This window comes from Lampetra fluviatilis, chromosome 7 (assembly GCF_964198595.1).
Source record: "Lampetra fluviatilis chromosome 7, kcLamFluv1.1, whole genome shotgun sequence".
Taxonomy (NCBI): Eukaryota; Metazoa; Chordata; class Hyperoartia; order Petromyzontiformes; family Petromyzontidae; genus Lampetra; species Lampetra fluviatilis.
The window spans coordinates 1161492-1182969 of NC_136281.1; the positions used below are offsets into that span (position 1 = coordinate 1161492).

The 21478-nt window shown below is 46.1% G+C and overlaps 1 protein-coding gene across 3 annotated transcripts in view; it reads left to right on the top strand.

Annotated features, from left to right (window-relative positions):
* The first annotated feature begins 737 nt into the window (after positions 1-737).
* Positions 738-21478, top strand: part of LOC144933384 (F-box only protein 34-like) — a 50353-nt gene continuing 29612 nt past the window's right edge. For all 3 annotated transcript variants that reach the window (XM_078858090.1, XM_078858094.1, XM_078858096.1), the window contains exon 1: positions 738-869. The gene's annotated coding sequence lies outside the window, so the exon portion shown is untranslated. The remainder of the gene's footprint in view (positions 870-21478) is intronic.

Below are 21478 nucleotides of genomic sequence, written 5' to 3' on the forward strand. Positions count from 1 at the left end.
CCCTCAGTGTGTGAATCTGGCTTTGAAACGAGCCAGTGCCTTCACAGCCATTGACCTCACTGCACGTCGCTGCTTCCCACCTCAGATGAAACCCCGTTGTGCCAGGCGATCCCTCGCCGGGACACTACGTGTGTGTGTGCTGTGTGTGTGCTGCGTGTGTGCTGTGTGTGTGCTGCGTGTGTGTGTGTGCTGTGTGTGTGTTGTGTGCGTGCTGCGTGTGTGTGTGCGCTGTGTATGCTGCGTGTGTGTGCTGTGTGTGCTGCGTGTGTGTGCGCTGTGTGTGCTGCGTGTGTGTGTGTGCTGTGTGCGTGCTGCGTGTGTGTGTGCGCTGTGTGTGCTGCGTGTGTGTGTGTGCTGTGTGTGTGCTCAGAGTGGGGGGCAGGGGGGATTTGCGGAGTTGCTCCACGGCCGTGGCACCACATAGCCCCCAATGGAATTTTATTTTCACGCGAGCGGCGTCCGTGACGTCACGCGAGCGGCGTCCGTGACGTCACGCGAGCGGCGTCCGTGACGTCACGCGAGCGGCGTCCGTGACGTCACGCGAGCGGCGTCCGTGACGTCACGCGAGCGGCGTCCGTGACGTCACGCGAGCGGCGTCCGTGACGTCACGCGAGCGGCGTCCGTGACGTCACGCGAGCGGCGTCCGTGACGTCACGCGAGCGGCGTCCGTGACGTCACGCGAGCGGCGTTCGTGACGTCACGCGAGCGGCGTCCGTGACGTCACGCGAGCGGGGGGCGAGACGTCACGCGAGCGGGGGGCGAGAAGACGGAGCGAGACGGAGCCGCCACAGAGCGGCCCGGCCGAGCCGAGTCCCGTCGATTGGAGCCTCCCGCTCCCCGGATCGAGTGAGCCCCGAGCTTTGGTCGTGGTGAGGACCCCCCTCCGTCTCTCGCGGTCTGCGTGTCTGCGTCTCCCGCGATCTCCGTGTTTGCGTGCACCGTGGCCTGCGTGTATCTATTTCCTTGGTGGTCGTGTCTTGTGTGCGCCCCGTGGTTTCCGCATCCCTCCACATCCTTGCCCCCCGTGGTCTTCTCGTCTCTGTTCCCCATCGTCTACACGGTGTCTCTCTCCCCCCTCTCCCCGTGTCTCTCTCCCTCCTCTCCCCATGTCTCTCTCCCTCCTCTCCCCGTGTCTCTGTCCCTCCTCTCCCCGTGTCTTTCTCCCTCCTCCCCATGTCTCTCTCCCTCCTCTCCCCGTGTCTCTGTCCCTCCTCTCCCCGTGTCTCTCTCCCTCCTCTCCCCCGTGTCTCTCTCCTTCCTCTCCCCCGTGTCTCTCTCCCTCCTCTCCCCCGTGTCTCTCTCCACCGTGTCTCTCTCCCCCCTCTCCCCGTGTCTCTCTCCCCCCTCTCCCCGTGTCTCTCTCCCTCCTCTCCCCCGTGTCTCTCTCCCTCCTCTCCCCCGTGTCTCTCTCCCCGTGTCTCTCTCCCTCTCTCCCGTGTCTCTCTCCCTCCTCTCTCCCGTGTCTCTCTCCCTCCTCTCTCCCGTGTCTCTCTCCCCCCTCTCCCCCGTGTCTCTCTCCCTCCTTTCCCCCGTGTCTCTCTCCCTCCTCTCCCCGTGTCTCTCTCCCTCCTCTCCCCCGTGTCTCTCTCCCTCCTCTCCCCCGTGTCTCTCTCCCTCCTCTCCCCCGTGTCTCTCTCCATCCTCTCCCCGTGTCTCTCTCCCTCCTCTCCCCCGTGTCTCTCTCCCTCCTCTCCCCGTGTCTCTGTCCCTCCTCTCCCCGTGTCTCTTTCCCTCCTCTCCCCGTGTCTCTCTCCCCCCTTTCCCCGTGTCTCTCTCCCTCCTATCCCCGTGTCTCTGTCTTGTATCTCTTTCCCTCCTACGCCGCTTTGTCGCCGTGTTCACGTGAAATGCGCTGTGAAGCAGTAGACATCGGACAACAAACGGAAGACAGACACCAAACAGTGGGATAACAAACATCGCTGGAACACTAAACTACAGACAGCAAACAGGAGCAAGACAACCACAATAAGCCAAAGAGTTTAATAGACACCAGTGGCAGACCAAACAAGATTCCTCAAACAGCAGAGAAAACAGAAATAATAGCAATGAGAAAGGGACTCCTACATTTCAAACCGATTGCTACTGCTTCTTGCTACATTCGTGAATGAGCGTCGCATTTGTCCTGTTTACTTGGGGTCGCATTAAGGCTGGTTTGCATCATAATTGTAGAAGATGTCCTCAGTGTGTGGTTACCTTGACCGATCATGCTTTGTGTGAAAATGAAGTGCCCTGCCGCATAAGCGACTGACAACGGGTCATTTCCAAATGTCATTTACCTTCTGGAATTTCATGGATTGTCTTTAGCCCAACATGGACCAGCGCATAATGTTTTTTTTCCCGCACTGGGATCTTTAAGACACGTGATATCTCGCACAGTTACATCATATATTTCCGTGTTAAATTAAAGGGCCTTTAACTGAAGGTACTTGCATTGAAGGCTGGAAATCTGAGCTCATACTTCTCGCCATGCCCGAGAGCCATGGGTTATAGAATGTTAGTAGGTCGTGAGCCAGCTTCGATTTAAGTTTGTGTTGAGACGTGTTTGGTGTGGACAAGACAACTCTGAGACATTGTGCACATGACAGGATCCAGACTGGGAGTGGATTGCCCTTCACAGTCTGCCCATTGATCAATACATGTATGTAGTTTTAACCTCCGCTAAGCAACCAGCCAATTCTGCATGTGTCCTGCATTAGAGAACACATGGAATACAGCATTAGCAGTCGATGTGCGTTAGATACATCTTCACTATTCCTGGCACAGGGCCACCGACCAATGAGGATTTTTAGTTTGTACATTAAAGAAATTAGAGACTGATGAAGATGAGGAAGGTGGTACCAATAGAAATGTTTTTATATTGGATATGGATTTTGCAATTGAGAGAAATATGTGTTTAATATTCGGACTTATTCGAAAGCACTCCAGTGGTGAATGTGTTGACTTTATGGTTGTTTTTTAAGTTTTCTGAATCTCGTCCACATGTTCTGCAGCTGGGTTTATTTCGAGAATCTTGACAAATAATCTAAAGTGGGTGAATTTTTACATTCTTACAGCATTGGGCAAGGCAATGGAAATGACACTGCGCCAACGTAAAGGTTGCTGCATATTGCGTGTCCTTTAGACTGCACCCTGGAATGCTGCTCTGCATGAATATTTGTTCCACCCGTTGTGCCTTTCCTCGATGGAGCTGGAAAACTCTTTGAGATAATTCACATAATAATTCTAGGAGATGATTTGCTCATGTCCTTCCTGGGCGTGGCTCGTACAGCTGATGACTGATGACCGTCGGTATGCTTTTCCATAATGGTCTGGTATCTGCCGGGGTTCGGTGACTTAAGTGGTTCCTAAATAGCACTCTTCTGCCGCTGCACCACACCTACATTTCCCCCTGGCCTGGTGGCTCGTGACGTCAATTACTGTGCACTGTTCCGTGTTGTTAACATTCGATGTAAATACTCAACACAATCCCCTAGTGGGGATTAATTTTTGAATGCTGAAAAAAAGGAGTTACAAATATCTCGATTGTGGTAGCATGCCAGTCCATTAGCAGACAAGCCGGCCATGCATTGTGTAGTCGACTACCTGTGTGACCTTTGCTATGTCTGCTTCTGCCAAGATTTTGCTTGTGCACTGCTGCTCACAGACTGCATATCGTAGCGTAAGGCGTGTTTCTGTTCGTACAAAAACTTAAGGCAAAGTTTATTTGCGTTTGCTTCAGCGAGCACTAATCAAATTCATATAAATCAAATTGTTTTCAGGAAGACTATCAGGTTTATCTCCTTCAGCAAAAGTATCCAGTTAATATTTTTAGAGCGCTATGTGCAACGTTGTTTTGAGGGGCAGGGAAGACAGCCACTGAACTTAGTTTACACTAACCCAGGATTGCGTGGCATTTGTTGAACTGTAGTTGCATCACTAAGCAATCTCCAAATAATTAATGGAAGCTATTTATTTAAATTGTTCCCATCACATTATTATTGGAAGTAGTATTTGAACCACTTTTTTGTTAAATGTAAGTCTTCTGCTGGATGAAGAACTTCCCATCCTGTGTCGGTCATGGGATGTATTTGACCAGACCTCATTACCTTCATCAGTGGGTGGTGGTGCGAGGGAGTTCAGGCTGGTTCAGATATCACTCGGCCACTGCTGATAGCCGTGGCCAGGAGTCAAACTTAGGTCACCGGGTTCTTGACGATGCAATGCGCCACTGGTCCACTCCTTGTTAATTGCACGTACGAAATCCGATGTGCCCACCTCTCCTGTAGTGGTGGTTGTACTTGAGTAGTCTGTGACCTTTTCAAGCGACAGAATCCTCAGGGTTTGAGGCTGCCGGGCATCGTTGCTGACCGCCTGGTAGACCAGCGTGGCGTTGTACCGTGGTGGACCCCCCTCCTAGCATTCAAGCAGGGGAAGTGGGCCGTGTGATCGCCCAGACGAATAATAATGGCTTCATCCAAAGAGTCCGCGACCTCGAGAGTGGCATGGCCCGCACGCTGTCTCCCAGCACGCAGAATCTTGAGCACAGTCGAATGTACAGACGCTGAGCCACAACACACAGGGCACGGGTTTCTTCACCATTCATCTCATCGTGCCGTCTCCGTAACCAGGTCATCAACCATATTGCCTTCAGCGTGAAATGAGTATACAAACTAAGACGTCCTTTGGTATAACAAAAAAATGTTGACCACATTAGGAAAGAGGGCTTCTCCCACTCAAATATCTATGACGAGGTGTGTTTTTACACCTTAAACAAGTCAAGTAGGTATGGTATCACTCCGGTGGTGAAATAAATATACAGTGCATACTACTTGTGCGCGTGTACATCTTAATGCATTAGAATTGCTTCCATTGTTTTTTCTCAAAGTGCCTAACAATGCCCTCCTCTGTGTAATCACGCTTTGGCGTAAGGTTGTGGCAATTCGATGTAAACATCGAATGGGTTTTATAGTTTTGACCTTGCCAAACAGACTAATTGTGGCACAATTCCGTGGCAGTTTGTGATATGTCGTTGTGTTGTTGATACATTGTGTTCTTGATTGGCCAAGGCTGTGGCATTGTAGCAATTACATGATTTTTGTCCGTGACGTGTGCAAGAGTATCCACGTGGGTGACCGCCGCTGCTAAGATGCTGCTGGAATTTTAATAGGTCTCGTGATTAGCCACCAACAAAAATCAACAAAGTGGACGCTAGCCGTTCAGTCACTTGTCCACCAATATGACATCAGCGCATGCTGTTGCACACAATGGAAAGCGAGACAAAAAACATCTTCAGACTTCTATGCACCATTTTTGTAAGAAAGCTGTTTGGGGGAAATTGCTTAACTAGAAACGTTGATGTCTGCTTTAGTCTTCGTTGACCATGTGAGGACCTACTGAAGCAAAACATCTTTGCAAGGGAGGTTACGCAATACACGTAGAAGATGGTAAGCGAGTGTTGGTCTGGATGTTAAAAGTTGGAAACGCACGTTACGCTGCTAAGAATGGACTTTATGTTGTATATAAAGCTCAATATTTTCGCAGCATAGTTTAGACAAATACGGAGTCTTTAGGGTATTTAAAATTGTATTTGTCTGCAAGTTTGCATCACTGCGAAAAACACGACAACGTTTTCCACCCTTTCGTCTTGGCTGGAAAAGTTGTATTTGTAAAATGTGTATCGAATGCCTTTTCTCGTTAATGATTCAATGGATGGCCAGAGCACGTCTTTGTCTAACGGAAACAGATCCTGTTTCAGGGTGAAATTTACCCACCCTACTGTACAAATTTAAAACAACAGTCAGACGTAACTGGATGACTCATTGGACTAACACTGTGGGGTGAGTAAAATTGTCCTGCTCATTTAAAGTGAAAAAAAAATCCTCGTTCTGAAATGGCTCTCATTGTTCGCCGAGTTTAATGATCCTGCCCCATGCTTTCCTGATTTCACAAAAATGGTTTTGCGTGATTCATCATTGTGCTGTGTTGTACCTTGAGAGTACAAAATGAGTCGCAGCTGTGGCCAGTGTCAGGCTGTTGGTGCAGCAGCAGCAGCACTGCTTTTGCAGTGGACGCTGTGCGTCCCGCTCCCCCCGATTGGGTGTTGCATGCAGGTGAATGAGGATTGTAAGGCACGAGAGAGAGTGTCCTCAATATTTGGTGGTATTCGTGTGCTCTGTTGGAAGCTGTTGCATGTGCAAGGCACAGGGAATGCCTATCTCTACTGTGATACAGGATGGGAATTATCCAAGTAGCAAAAGTAGAATATGCTACGGGCCCCGCACTTTCAAGTGCCCCGCGCTAAATGCTTTCAAGCTATTAATTCCGGTTCGGTGATTCTGCACTTGCTCTATTACTATAGTCCTATACTGCCTTCAACTTTTATTAACGACTGGGTGTTTAAGGTTCGCGATTTGTCGTATTATCTGTCTGTATAGCAAATTAAAAAATACAATTACTGTACTTTACTATGCAAGTAAAAAATGTGTGTTTTCATATTTATTTGTGTTTTTTTATATCTTGGGCCCTTTTATAACATGTGCTACAGGCCCCGCACTAGCTTAATCCGGCACTGATGGGAACATAAAATCGGTGGGGGAGAAAATTTCAAGTACCATAACTCCAGCAGGAAGTGTTTAAATAGTGTTTCCACATTATCCCCGAAAGGTATTTGTTTTTAAGTTGTTATGCTTATATTTAAACACCAGTGAATCTGTCTACAAAAAAATGTGGATGTTGGTCACATACAAACATAAACGTATACAGTGTTATGAGTAGAGTTCTGTATTTAAATGCAAGCTGTAAATGGTGGTGGCGTTGAGTCCAATAGAGCATTGTAGTGTCCTTGTTCAAGATGCAGAATTCCAAGACCAAAATGAAGCCTTGAAAATGTTTGCACGGATTCATGCTGAGCTGTACAAGTGCGGGCTTACCGCTAAGTGTGTGTGGCTCTTGAGTTATGGTACCACGTGGGTTTGTAATGGATAGAGGCGGTATTAAAATGGCTTTTATTGTTTCTATCAAAACAATGTTCATCCAGGCTTCAAACTCTCCAGGGGGGAATGGGTGTTGCCCCCGCAAGATGCGAATGCTGCCAACACGAAGTCACAGCTTTCACTGAGAGTGAAGAAAAGCATAAATGCCTGCAAACCTGTTACATGTTCTGCAACAGGCCTGCCAAGTGAAGTTGCACCTTTCCAATCGAGGGGAAGTCGAATTTATTTGCGTGCCTTCCTGACGTTACCGTGGCTGTCCCCCGGACACTTCCACGACAGTGTTTGCAGTATGCATGATGTCGATGCAGTAAGCCAGCGTTTTGAGGGATTTGACTGGCTCTGCAGGAAACTACTATGTGTGTGGAAAATAAGTGTTGGCATATTTGTAGAATATGGCAAAATATATATACGGAGTACTAAGCTAAGAGTGAAGAGTGCCTACTTGTCAGAAGAGAATGGTGACTGATACAAGTCAGGCCAAGCTAAGTAGGACCCCGTATTAAAATGTTTACTGTGAGCCCAACCCAGGCAGTAAAGCACTGTTAAAAGATTCCCGGCTGTTTGCATGAAGTAATTAAATATTTAACGCCCTGTTTTTTTTGTTGGTGAGCATCCCATGGGCCAAAAAAATAATGAGAACTGAAATGCCATCATTGTTCCACAGTTAAACACCGTGAGCATGCCAGGCTTCTAATACTGATGAATGTGTGGTGTGTTCTGCGTCGTACTCTGTTATCTCGGTTTGTTGCTTGTGATCAGTACCCCTATCTGGCTTGGAGTTAATGCACCTAAACTTGAAACGCCGCCATGACAACTCACAGACTCGGCCAGCGCCTGGGCCTCATTACGTCAGCTTCATGGCCATGCCATATGGGATTATTTATAAAGGTGGGAACACCGATCGTGGCCTTGCAGGCTGACTTAATGATAGGTCATTCAAAGTCTTTCCTGGACAAAGCATTATTAGCATAGCCTTTAGAGACACAAGAACAGTTAATAAAATACCCTATATACACATCAACACACTGATGCAAGTCCAGTGAATGAATTGACAGTGACAAAGATTACATCCACACTTCTTGTTCTGTAAGCAACCTCACGAGATGTCATGCAAGCCACATGACTCCAGGCTATTTGTAGCAAAATATCAGACGATGCAAACTAAATCATGATGTATTTGTAGCATGGCTTAATGTGATGAACGAGCAGTACCAGTATGTCAATGGCAGCAATTCAGACACTCTAAATATACTTCAAAGTGCCTGCATGTTACCTTTTATTCACGTTTAACCATGAATATAACTTCTCTTATCTATGCGACCATTCCACCACTGTTGCTAAAAAACATGACCTTATCGTGTTAAAATTCAAAGCGAAATGTCACGGTACTTATAACCTGTTAATGTTTACACAGATTACAAGTAGATGTCTTTTTTTTGTATCTCCGAGGGAAACAAAAAGTGCAAATTTTGTCATCGGAGAGAGAGTGGCTTGTGTGACTGCGATTATAGAAGTAGCAATCACTCATCCGTGTCTTTATCCTTTGCTAATATTTTATGAACAACGAATATTTTCCTGAACCTCCGATTTAGCACGGTTGTCTACGAAAGAAGTTCTACATACGTAACTAAATGTTTCTGTATAGAAAAACATGTTATCTTGGTGTTTTCTTTCTTTTGTACAGAGAAACAATTGGGATTTGGGGAACCCTCCCCGCCAGATCGAAGTTGTTATGTAAGACGCAGCTGTGTGCGCACATAGATGTAGAGCCAGGCGTACAGTGCATTGTGTAGTCGTCTTGTAATTTTGTTTGCTGTCCCAAGTCTCAGATGCCCTTCCGAGTTTATTTCAGAAATCGTCTCAAGCTGTGGCCAGGTGGCTCGGGTCAGCGTTCTAAGCTTGACACCGTTGAGAATCCTGGGTTCACGTGCAGGCAGCCACCAGTGATTGAGCCAGCTTCTCAAGTGACTTCATTGTCTGAGCTCGATTGAGCAATGGCTCTGAACAAACCCTGCAAAAACGCGTCGCGGTAAATTTAGGTTTGCCACTTGCTTTGGCTACATCTCAGTTGTGAGAATTAACGACAATCGGTTTGACCGCCGTCACTGTTAGGAGCAGGGCGGGTGGGAAAATGCTGCCCACTACAGATGGTGGCGGCGGCGGCGGCAGTGCCCTGTGAGAGATCCTGAATGTATGCTTCATTTTGTTCCGTGATGCCGAAGGAGCCAGCGGGAGAAAATTGGGAGGGGGGTGGAGGGGTGTCACGTGCCACTTCACCTAAAAACCTCTTACTGACGGCCAACCGTGGAGAACTATAGAACAATGCCATAAAGCGACAAATTAACGTTTCCCCAGCAAGCCTACTTCGTCCATTCATAGCGGAATAGGTTCTTAGTAGTTGTGCAATGCCTGTTTTTGGTTGAATTAGGTCCCAAATGCCATTTTTCTGAAAAAGGTCATGTTCTATACAATGTCTGGTGAATGAGTTGTGAGAATCAAGGTGAGAGTACTTTTCGCCTAGACAATGCATTGACTCATCAATTAAGATGGATTCTTCTGCTCCAAAAACATGCATTGTGTCGTGCATATGAAGAATACATTTGTATTGTATATACGCTGTATATAATTGCCTTGCGTGACCACTGATGACAGCAGAGGGGCTACCTACGTTCACCACGGTAATTTTTTTTATTAAACCGTGACTCACAAAAGTGTGACAATTCATCGAATCCCGAGGGGGTAATCGTTACGTACCAACTTTTACCCCAAGTGGTAAACCAATGCCTTGAATTCAGGCTCCCAGAGGCCCTGGCACAAGTCCCTGCTGAAGAAGACCCCCTTAGTAGCTCAGACCGAAGCCACCCGGCCGCACTCAATTGTATTTGTTATCGTTTAACGCCCGGGTTTTTAATAACTTTGGTCGTGTCAGTGGAGTGTCACGCAATCCCATCAGGTTTACCCCCCCCCCCACTAGTCTGCTACATACCTGTAGAGCCTGCGCTTTGTGACTGCGTTTCCGGTGTGGAAAGAACACAAATGGGTCACCCCAGGGCCGCGAGGAAGTCGTACAGTGTGTTTGTAGATAAATGTTCTTTTGCACAGCTGAGTACGAATGGTAGATAAATGTTTGCCCTGTGAGCTGTGTTTCGATATTGTCCCTGCCATCCCCCCAGGCCCCCTACCAACCACGGATGCATGCACCTGGGTTTAGCCGGTAAGGTGGGTTTATAAGAAAGGGTGTGTGCATACAATCGTTTTTCTTGTATTTGTCCAAGTAATGGTGTTGTGACGCTGGGGGGAGGGGTGCGATTGTCGATAACGCTGTGTTGTCGGTGGATAAGGGTGGCTTGGTTGTGCAGGTAACCCACCTGGTTAAGTGCCTTACCGTTTTTTTTTCCCTCTCCATAATAGCGCGCTTGTGTGGATTGCAGTGTATTTTGTGTGGGTTCTGGTATAGTGACGGTGATAAGGGTAAAAACGTACTCATTTTACACCGTGGCTATGTCAGTGGGTTTAACAATATAATATTGATTAATGTGATTTACTGGGAGAAGAGGCATATATGTATTCACAATGTTCTTTTGTGAAAGGAAATTAACAGTCACCGGCAGATGAGAAAAGAAGTGCTTGAGCCTGGACTTCAACAGGAGCTGTGAGTAGACAGCATGGATTACTGGTCAAGGAGAGTTGCAGACCACAGGGGCAGCAGAGGATATTGATATTTGTGGAGAGTACTGGTTTGGCTATTGGGCTTTATGTGAGTGCAGGTTATATACGCCTCTTGGCATTGGTTAGCATTGGCATGACTGCCCAAGGAGAGAATGTTGTCTTAGGAGAATGGAGCTCAGGCCGCTGGTGGCATTTTCTTGTTCTGATATTCACACTGCTCACTGGTGCCCTGGGCCACCCCACGTTCGGCTCATTGCCCAGACTCCTGAATAAACCCACGCGTGTTTCTAAGACAACAAAAGTCACTTAAGCACGAAACAATACATCGGCATATTGGGAGATGTGTAACATCTTTAAAGTGTACTGCTCATTCCACAACAATGCATTCTGATTTTATTTTCCCATTAAGTTTTAATATGAGCAGTCTAAACACCCCCATTGTCTCCGTTTAATGTATACATGCCCGGTCCCATCAGAAGCAAAGCAGGTTGAGCCTGGATAATTCTTGGATGGGTGGGCAACCATGGTGTATACAACAGGTGTTATTGGCTGGTGCGGGCCTATGCTGTGAACATAAAAGAGCTGTATGTAAAATTCAGTATTATACTGTACTATGCTGGCACATCTATGCTCCTTGCCTTCAGCAACCCACACTGACCCAGTGTGGTGAAGTATGGCCGAATAACCCCCTTGACCCACGTGGCATGGGAAGGCCTTCATCCAGCAGTGGTTTGACAACAGGAGTGTACATGTACTGTATATATGTCACGTGAGGTTATGCTTTACTTTATTTGCGGTGTGTGTGTCCTTGGTCAGTGGAAAGTATGAGAGGGATGTGTTGAGATTGGGGGTGGGAGGTGTCACACGGCTGGCAGAGTGTGTTGACTTGTTGGGGTCACCCGTGGCTTTGCTCTTCAACAGTCTTCAACCCCTGCATGATGTTGCAGGCCTAAGCCTGCCACCACGAGCACCATACAGCGAGTGGCTATTTACTAACAATTCAACAGTGATGCTTTTTGGAGATCCAGCTCCCGAGCGTATGCAAGCTCATATTTTGTTTTACCATCTGTAAGTAGGTGATCATTTTTAATGAATGTCATTCTCAGCAGTTTTTTTTTAAACAGCTCTTAATATTCATTAGACACATTACAGTGATTTTGTCACATGTAAATGTTTACAATTATCGTCAGCCACGATTTATTCACTTCTGGATGAAGGCTGCCTCGTGTTGTCACCATCCCTCACTGTCAAGTCATGTCACAATCCACCTCACTCGTGGACACGAGCTGTGATCTCGTCACTCAACCTACACTGGTCATCCTCCCGGGCATGTTCCCTTCTTTGGCAGCCAATCTGTCACCATTCTTTCCCATCGACCATCATTTTAGTCGAGGGACATTGTTTGGATCCACCCGTTACATTATTTGCTTAACATTATTATAATCAAAATACATTCGGTGTCTGAAGTTCTTCTTCCGATCTGTACCATACTCGTTTCCGAAACTCAGTTTAGAGATTTTACTTATTTGATCTCGAGCAGTGCGTGCTGCTGTCGAGTTGTGTGAATGCGTGAGTGATGTGGGAGATGGTGAGCAGAGCCACGTGGAGTGCCCACTGCACGTGCTCCAGGCAGCAGCAGGGACAGCTCCTATTAAGGCCAGGGATCTGTGTGCAGGGCCCCACACTTCTCGGCTTTTATGCACGTGCTGCCCATGAGCACTCGGCTTCTATTTCAGTCCATCTCTCCGGCCATCCGCTTGCGTGCCAAACGTGCTACTCTTTGTAAATAAGGTCTTTAAGAGGGCTGGCTCTGTGTCGGCATTGTGCTCTTTAAAAAGGCAAAGATGATGTATGCCAGCACAATATTGTACGAGTAAACACGGGTTGATGCGTCTGTGGGTGGACTTTACTGTGAGTTTTCTAATTATTTTAATGTGGTTGCCACCTTCGTAAACAAGTTTCATTTAGATCAATGCTAATGCTGTCAGTACTCTGATATTTTATGGACATGTTCTTAGACATGATGAAATGTTACCACTTTGTTAATCCACTGCTGGATAAAGGCCTCCCCATGCTATGTCGGTCATGGTAGTTGTTTGGCCATATACTTCATCATCCTGGCCAGTACGAGTTGATAAATGGAAAGACCCAGGACATGTTCATATATCACACGTCTGATATTAGACTTGACTAGGAACTAAAACTCAGGTTACCAGATGTATAGCAAATTGTAATAACTGCTTTTGGCAGAAAATATTATTTCTGCAATGCACGTAAAGTTTGTGTACTACCTGCTTGAAAATGTATTTGTGTGCTTCCCAGTTGTGTGTGCTTGTGTATTTTGTTTTAAATTTGAAGAGCACGAACAATTTTCAGAATACTAGCAAACGCACCTACGTAAAGAGCCTTATTCAACAGCACGTGCACTTATACTTACACAAGAACTCCGTACGTAATGTTTGCGGATACGGATTCAAAGTGCAAGAGTGCAGTTCAAAGCTTCGTAAATAAAAGTATGTTTGTGATGAGACCCTGCGGTCGGTTTAAAGCAGCCCCCACTCCACTGGTGGTTGTGTGACGCGTGCCCCCCATCCCGTGCCCTCCCCTCCCCGCCCGGTGGGGCCATGCTGGCACCCACGACACTTTAGCGCCCACGTCCTAGCGACGGAAACACATGTAAACTAACACAACAGACAGCGGTAAATGGAAAATTGAGACCAGTGTTATAAACCGGGGGGGGGGGGGTGAGCGGGAGTTTATCGAGGCTTTTAAAAAGCTTGCAACACTTAAGCTGCACCATCTGTGTGCTTTGGCGTGCGTCTGTTTCCCGTGTAGTCTTGTGAGTCATTATTTTGCTCAAATGTGGTAATTATTAGTGCTCCAGTAATTTTGAGTGGTGCCCATATTGCAGAGTGGATGCCACCTCGGAATAAATTACATTTCAACGATCATATTTTGTTTTTAGATCGAGGAGGATATCAGATTGGTGGAAAATTTCAGCAATGTCATAAGCTGACCTCCCTCCTACGAATACATTTCTTGGGACCCAACTCTTCACTTGCTCTAATGGCCCTGTAATGATTATTGGTAGCATCATCAACTTTGTTGGGTGCAGTGTTTGGTTATAGCTTTATTAAATCCATGGACAGGGTAAAAGTTAAAACATCCAGGAATCCCATACGGTACGTACGTATGTTGAACTTCTTTCGCACCGTACGTAGCCAACCGTGCTCATCGGAGGTGCGGGGGAAGGACAACAAACTAAACACAAAGAAGTTCTAAAGAATTTAGTTTTCAATCTAGATTTTAACAAATAAGAAGAGCACTCCAGACGGCCACAGAAGCACATCTGAAAGCACGTGATGCAGTGCAGAGAATTGGGTGTATGCAGATGATGCAGCTTTATTTGCTTGGACTTTGGGGGAGGCATTGTAGTTTTTACATACGAGGAAATAAACTGAGGCTTCAAGGTGAACGTTCCAAAACCTAAAGATGTGCATTTGCATAAACATACAACATTTCAGTACTTCAAGGTTGACAGCATTTATTCGTGATGGGGTTCTCTGCACCTTTCTTACAGACGACAGTAGGATGTGTAATTGCACATAGACTATTTCCTAAGTTCAGATGATTAAATGCAGGTTGGGGGGGTGTGAAGTCAATGTATATTGTGCTGGCAGGGTGGGTTGTTTGATCTACAGTAGAACGCCTGTTATATGTAACCCTATTAGCTGAGAAGCCTATTGTTTGCTGATCTGGTCGAGCCGTTAAAGCCTATATTGTGCACGGATTGATTCTCCTACCCAGAATTGGTCACTGGGCACTAATTACTACAATTGTATAACAATAATATTGTTCATCATAATATAGTACTGGATAATGAATTTACGATGATCAATTATTTTATAATGTATATTTATTTATTCTGTGTGAGAAGAAGATTACCCATTGATGGTGATGGATTAGTCAGTGATTAGAGGTAATATCTAAAACACGAGGAATAATGTGTGTAAGACGATAGGATTTGGATTGTAGGAGAATGGTTGAAGATATAGAGACAGACTAAAGGCCCTGAAACTGGGGCCTAACACAATAGCTACAGGGAGATACAGGCTGAGCGCAGTTGGCACTTCCACCTGAAGTGTCTTTAATTCTGTCTGTGTGAGTCTCCAAGCTGAAGCTAGGAAATGTCATGGCCCTCGTCCTCCGCTTGTTTTTGGGTGGGCCAAAGAGTGAAACAGAGTTACAGGGCCCACCGCAACACCCCACCAGTGTCGGCTGTGATTATTCATCTGAGCTGTTTACTCAAGAGACTTTGTAAGAAACCTCGAGATGACATGTGCAGACAAGCCCATTGAGGCATTGTGTTAAGGTGTGGAGAGGACTCGTGTAATATCACAATTTGTTATTTAAAGTAATAAGCGAATTTAATTTCATTCAACATCACAATCAGAATATTTATTTAGACTGGAGGAATCCGATGAGCTATAAAGCTCCTTTTTCACAGATGTCCAGGAGGGGTGGGTCAACGTTACAACAACAAACAATACAAAAACACGATTGGAGTGCAAAGTAGAGGAAAGGTAACCAAATCACTTAAAGAATGCACAGATACAACTATATATTTTTTTTTTATCTTACCAGGTAAAGCCCATTGAGGTACTGGATTACCTTGTTTTTTAGAAGCGACCTGGCCACAAATGATAGTTTAGCAAAGTGGCTTATCATATGGAAGTGTATATCTGTCATGTGCACTTAGTCTTCTGGTGGCAGACTACAGAAAATGCTCTTGCAATCCAGAAGCCTACGATTGGAGAAATATATTAAATTTAATAAGGTAAAGTAAAGTAATTCTAAGGAAATGTGCGTGTCCTAGTGATGGTGCAAGTGTAGGGGCGTGGTAGCGGTTTCTAGGGAATACGTCATCACTCTCACTGCACCAGCCAATCAGCTGCCAGGAAGGCAACCAACATGTCACATATAATGGGACCTCTTTTTGCCAGTATCAAAGTATGAAAAATATGAATAGGGTTTACCCTTTCTGGCAATAAAACAGGTGTTAAGATGTTCAAACACCAAATAGATTCATTTTGCAAGGAATCAAGTCTGCATTAACCACACGTACTTGTGGTGAACATGCAAACAAACGTGTTCTGATAAATAATATATTGGGCATTGTATTTGAAGCTGATTGGCCTACACCAGAGACAGCAGCCTTTATGGCCTAGTCTCACCAGTGTCAGACCAGAGAAGGCCAAAAGGCGAACAGTACAAGAACAATGCACGTATCAGAGCATGTATAGCTCGGGGTGAGCAGCTATATCATGGGATACCTTTTTGTTGCCAGTATCAAAGTATGACAAATATTGCCAGTGAAGGTAAAACCATATTTTTCATACCATGTCACATGAGCACCACGATGTCACTCATGCAACATGGACGTCGTTGCATCAACCCTCCGTGCACTTTAGCCGGCGTGTGGCCAAGGTAAGTCCTGTAAATAGTACAGCGCACCCTCGCCAACCACGGGGGGTTTGGTTCCTGGAATAAGCCGCGGTCGACAAATCCGCAGTCGGTAAAGTACAGGGCCTATGGGAAATAGGGGGTCAGAGGTTACCACGTCCACGGTTAGACTCGTCATAGCTTAACAGAGTTGCCTGTTTATTAACTAAACACCGAGTAACATTCAGTACGTTGTTAGACAATAACGCAATGAAACGCAAACATTACATTAACTTTACATACCTTGAATATGAACGATGATGATGACAATGAGATGATGGGGGAAGGGCTGGGTAGAAGGAGGAGAAGGGGCTCAGCCCACCCCACGCATCGGGTCCTTGATTCAGGGCAAATTAACCCTTTCCCGGAATTGGAATATAAAAATAAAACTACTGTGGGTATGGCACCTCTTTCATGGCTTCACGCATTACAATTATATCGTGCTGTGATGCAATGACGTAATACACGCGAAATTTGAGTTCCTAAACACCGTGCTAATCCGTGGACACTCAAATATCCAGGCCGCGGTTGGTATATTGGTATACAAATAAACCGTGTATACATCAAACCGCGGTTGGAAAGAGAGGCGCGGGATTCCTGTATTTGTTTTAATGTCTATTTTATTCTTTATGTTAAATAGTTATTAATGTACATTATTGGTGGTAACAATTTGAATATCATTATTTTTTTTTACTGTGACAATTTCGGTACAAGTGGTCCTGACCCGGCCTGAAGTTCTCTGCGTTATTGTCTCAACCCAGCTTTGGAATTGGAATTATGACAAATCTTAGCTTATATCAATTTTTTTACAATTACTTTAGTCATCACAACTTAGACCTGTTGAGGTTGTCCTAGTCATGCTCCGAATTTCAGAACCTTCCAGTTGGTACTTAAGTAAAGTATTTTCAGTCATGGCCACACTTGTAGTGTGGTAGTCATTAATGTAAAAGTAATCCATATTTTTTTTTATTGTTGTTGGCATCTTCAACACTTACTGGTAATAACGTGTCCATGAAATTGGTTGATATTCAAAAAATAAATGATCATGCCAGACAAGCACGGAGGCAGGACAGGGTGTTAAAGAGACAGAGGTGGTTGCTTGAGCAGACAAGTTTGTGTCTTGGTTGGTCACGCACTCGTGGAACAGAAGATGGCTTGTGGCCGTGGACAATCGGCTTCATTCGGGCCCAGCAAGGAGGTGCAGTAATCGTAACGTTATAAAAGCTGGTATGTCAGTGGCATTCGTCAATTAAATGCACAGGGAAATTCAGCAAAAATTAAACTTGTCTTGGAACAAGTTTGGTGAAAAATACTATTTAAAATGTTTATTTTTTATAACATTACTGTAACTAGTAAGTGTATATGCTCAGCATAAGCCTGTATTTGTGTTTTTGTAATTTCCCTCGTGTGCATTTCTTTGAGCGATCGAATCGAATCCCCCATCACTGTCGAGGATGCCTTAATAGACTGGCTTCACGGCTTGTTTAGTTTGTACATTTGAACCTTATGGTGGATCCCCGGGGTCCCGTACAAACGGAAGTCAAAATCATAATTAATTAACTTATTTTGGGCGACTCTGGCCCACCGCGCACATAAAAGCCGCGACCCACCAGAAATCAATCCTCTCGTTCTTCACCAAGCACCCAGCGTTGCCAAAATTGCCATAGTCATAGACAAAACTTGGAAATTTGATTAGCGCTTTGTGTAGAGCTCGTCGACGGGAATATATTGCCGTATCGTTCGCCTTCAACAGACATAAAATGACGTCGCAACGCAGTTTATGCGAGAGCCGGGGGCTTATGGGACCCTGGGGTCCCGCCATAAGGTTCGTTTGGAGAATGCTGTTTATTATCTATACTTATTTAAATGGAATTAGATTAAGATAATCTCATATTTTTTGTATAAATCAACTGTTAAGTATCTTCCAGCTTTCTCAGGGCTGAGAAATTGGTGCAACATTATTTGTGTGTTGTCCATCTTCATTTATATTGGTAAATAAGATTTACAGCCCTTTTGTAAAGCCACTACCGCATGAGTGTCTTCCCTCACCGTACTTCACTCAACTTGCCAGTGCGGTTTGGTGAATGGGGTGGGGGCAGGACAGGTTCAGATGTCACCCTGATAACTGATGCGAGTCATGGCAGAGAATACCATTTAGGTGGCCTGTTTAATAGCACAGTGCGTTAACCACCGCACCACTTCTCTACTCCCACAATAAATTTTAGACTCGACATTCTTTTGGACACCAGTTGAAAGAAGAAATGTCTGTAGGACATCCTCAAATTGCAAGATGTTAACTCTTCGCACGGGCTTCAACAGTGCCAGCAGCACACCCTGCTAAACACTTCACCAGAATGGAGATACGCATGGTGTGCTCATGTTTCACTACACGGAGAATGCTGTTTATAATTACTGTAATGGCTGTTGAATCTTAGGATCTTGAGATATGGCAGCGGCTTGGGGAGTCATTCATCCAGCAGTGGATTGACCTTGGCTGATGATGATGATGACTGTAATGGCATTGGTGTTATATCGAAGTGGTTTAAGTTGGAGTGCTTTTTTGTAAAGTCTTGTTAAGCACAGTTGTGAGCTGGAGTCAAGATACTCTACAAATCAATAATAATTCCATGTGCTGTCTCTTCAAACACGTACTGATTATGATTGTTGGCCTTCCGCACCTCTGTTTAGCACGATTGCCTACGTACGGTGCGAAAAAGGTCAACATACGTACAATGCAGTGCCGTACTAAAAAAATATTTTTACATAAATTAAAAGTGTGTCATGGCTATTAGCCACGTGTGCGAACTTTGAACAGCACAAGCCTCTGCTGAACAGGCTGGTAAAACGGGCTGCTTTGTAGTGCTGTTAGCCTGTTCGCTTATTGGGCAGTGCATGCTAATATAGTATAGCGCTTCATATTCAATCTGATCATCATCAGCCATGATACGGGATGAATCACCCCTCCCACGCCATCTTCATCCCATGCAACTATGCCATCCCACAATTATTCTCACTCCTGTCTGCAAGCTGGTCTCATGATTCCAACTTCATGCGGGTTGTCCATGTCTTTCGCGTGTTTTACTCCTCTGGTTACCATTCTGTGACCATTATCGTCTGTCGGCCATCATTCATTCTCGCCGTGCATCCTGCCCTAGCTCACTTGCCTTCATCTTTCCAATTTGTGTGTCGTTTCCCCAATCCACGTATTCCTCTTCCTGTCTCTCATTGTAATTTCAAACCTGCATCAAGCTAGCCTTCCTTACACACTTTAAAGCTGTTGTTACATTTGCATTTACAAGTGTCTGTTTCTGATCCATTTGTCATAGCGGGTAATAATGCACCGATTGCAGACTTCGTCAGACATACTGGTATTTTAAGTACTGTACGAAGGCTCATTCTCTCCCTGCAAAGAGCCAACCAATCAGCCAATGCTCTGACCTCACAATGCACGTGTTTCGGCGTAGGTATTTGGCAGTCGGGTACGTTCCCATGGGTGTGTGCAGGGCTGGGATAATTTGGAAGGTTTATGTTGAATCGCAGTGTACTTTCAGCACGGGAGTGATCTCAATCCTAAAGAGTAAGTTCTGATACATTCCAAGAGGGACTTTATTCCCTTTGTCATTGAAATCTGAATTGTTTAGGAATCATTTCCACGACAATGTGACCTTGGCACTGTAAAGTATGTTAACTTGTTGCGGCTACAATAAACAAAAAAGTCTGGTTTACATCCATTAGTGTAGTATATGTTTAGTGTATGACCCATTTTAGTGAATTAGAATTTCGGCGGCCACTCGCCGCCGAAATTCTCAGGGCTTCTCAGCGCTTCACGCCTTTCCCGTCGCCCCCACATATATCCTCTCCACCAATGTCTGCAGATACTACTGACTTGTATGGAGGGTGTGTAGGCATATATGCCTACAACATACTTTTTTTTTGGAGTGGGGGGGGGGTCGACAATTGTTATAAACCTGTTGGATCAACCCCCACATCGGGGTGGGGGGCACTTTCTATAACTTTAGATTCACGCCTTCTGAAACGCTGGGATTTTTTTCCATAGATATTCTTGTAATTTGCACGTGCAGTTCTTTATTTCTTTCCTCCTATAACGCTGTCAGTCTATTTGAAAGAAAGTGCTCTGATATTTTTAGCGGTGCTGTAAAATGACCTAACTTGTTCATGCAACAGAACTTGCACACATTCAATGACCGTCTCTCCGCAAACCGTGCTGTCACGCGTGCGAGTGGGGTTCTATGTGCACCTAATTAGCGACTCTGACGCCGTGCAAAGAGGCTGCCCTGTGTGTGGTGGCTTCAAATGGGTCCTGGGCGTGTGTGACGGTCGGATGCGTGACGTTGAAACTTGACGGTGCATTCGAACGCGTGTTCACAAGCACGCTGCGCCGCCAATATCTGGGCTGACACGAGGGGTTGAGCCCTGCAGGAAGAGGAGTGAGTGAGTGGGTGAGTGGGTTATGGTATTGGCTCGTGCCCTCCCTTCCCTCCACGTTCGCTGTTGGCAGGCAGGCAGGGAGCGTGGAGCCAGCCGCTGATGTATGGCGGAGGCGCTAATTCGGTGTGATTTATTCATACTGTATGTGATAGCAGCTAAGCACCAGGGGTGTCGTCCTCCTGTGGGGTGGTAGCGATGCCCCCAGGCGCTACTTTGGGCTCCGCAGAAAGTAACTCTTTTGTTTAAGTCACGAGTCGCCGCCTTACCCATGCAGACATCTCCCCCATGGTTTAATTCACCGCCACATACTCACAAAGCGACCTCGACATGTTTTCACCGATATTATCTTTCGTTGGGACACTGTATCGTGGTAATGTAGTAAACACAGCTCATTGGAGCAGTTTAATGTCGGTCTGGTGATTCATGGCATAATCCGTGCATGAACCTCGGACGTAATATCCCGTGGCGGCTGCTGACGATACGCAATGGCTTATTAAAAGTGGCATGGAGTGAGTGGGGGCGTCATTCTGGCCCAGGACTCCCAACCCCTTGCTGAGTCGCGTGGACGTGCCACGGCTTATGGGGGGGATCCATCCGACACTGACGCTCGTGTCGCCGGTCAGCCCCTTGTCGTCTTCCTGCGCACAGCCCAAACGCAGGCGCTCGGCGTTGGCTGCCCACCACAGGTTATTTCACCCGAACTGGTTTGGCCATTCCTCGCTCAGCCTGAGCCCGGCGGGCGCTTTAAAGCAGTGGGGACGGCGGGACAAGGAAGAGGGGCGGGGCGAGGGGGGCGGGGGGGGGGCGGGGTGCTTAGGCGCAGGCTCGGAGACTCCGTTACCCCCGCCCCCTCCCGAGCCTCACTGGTCCTTATAAGGGAATCGCCG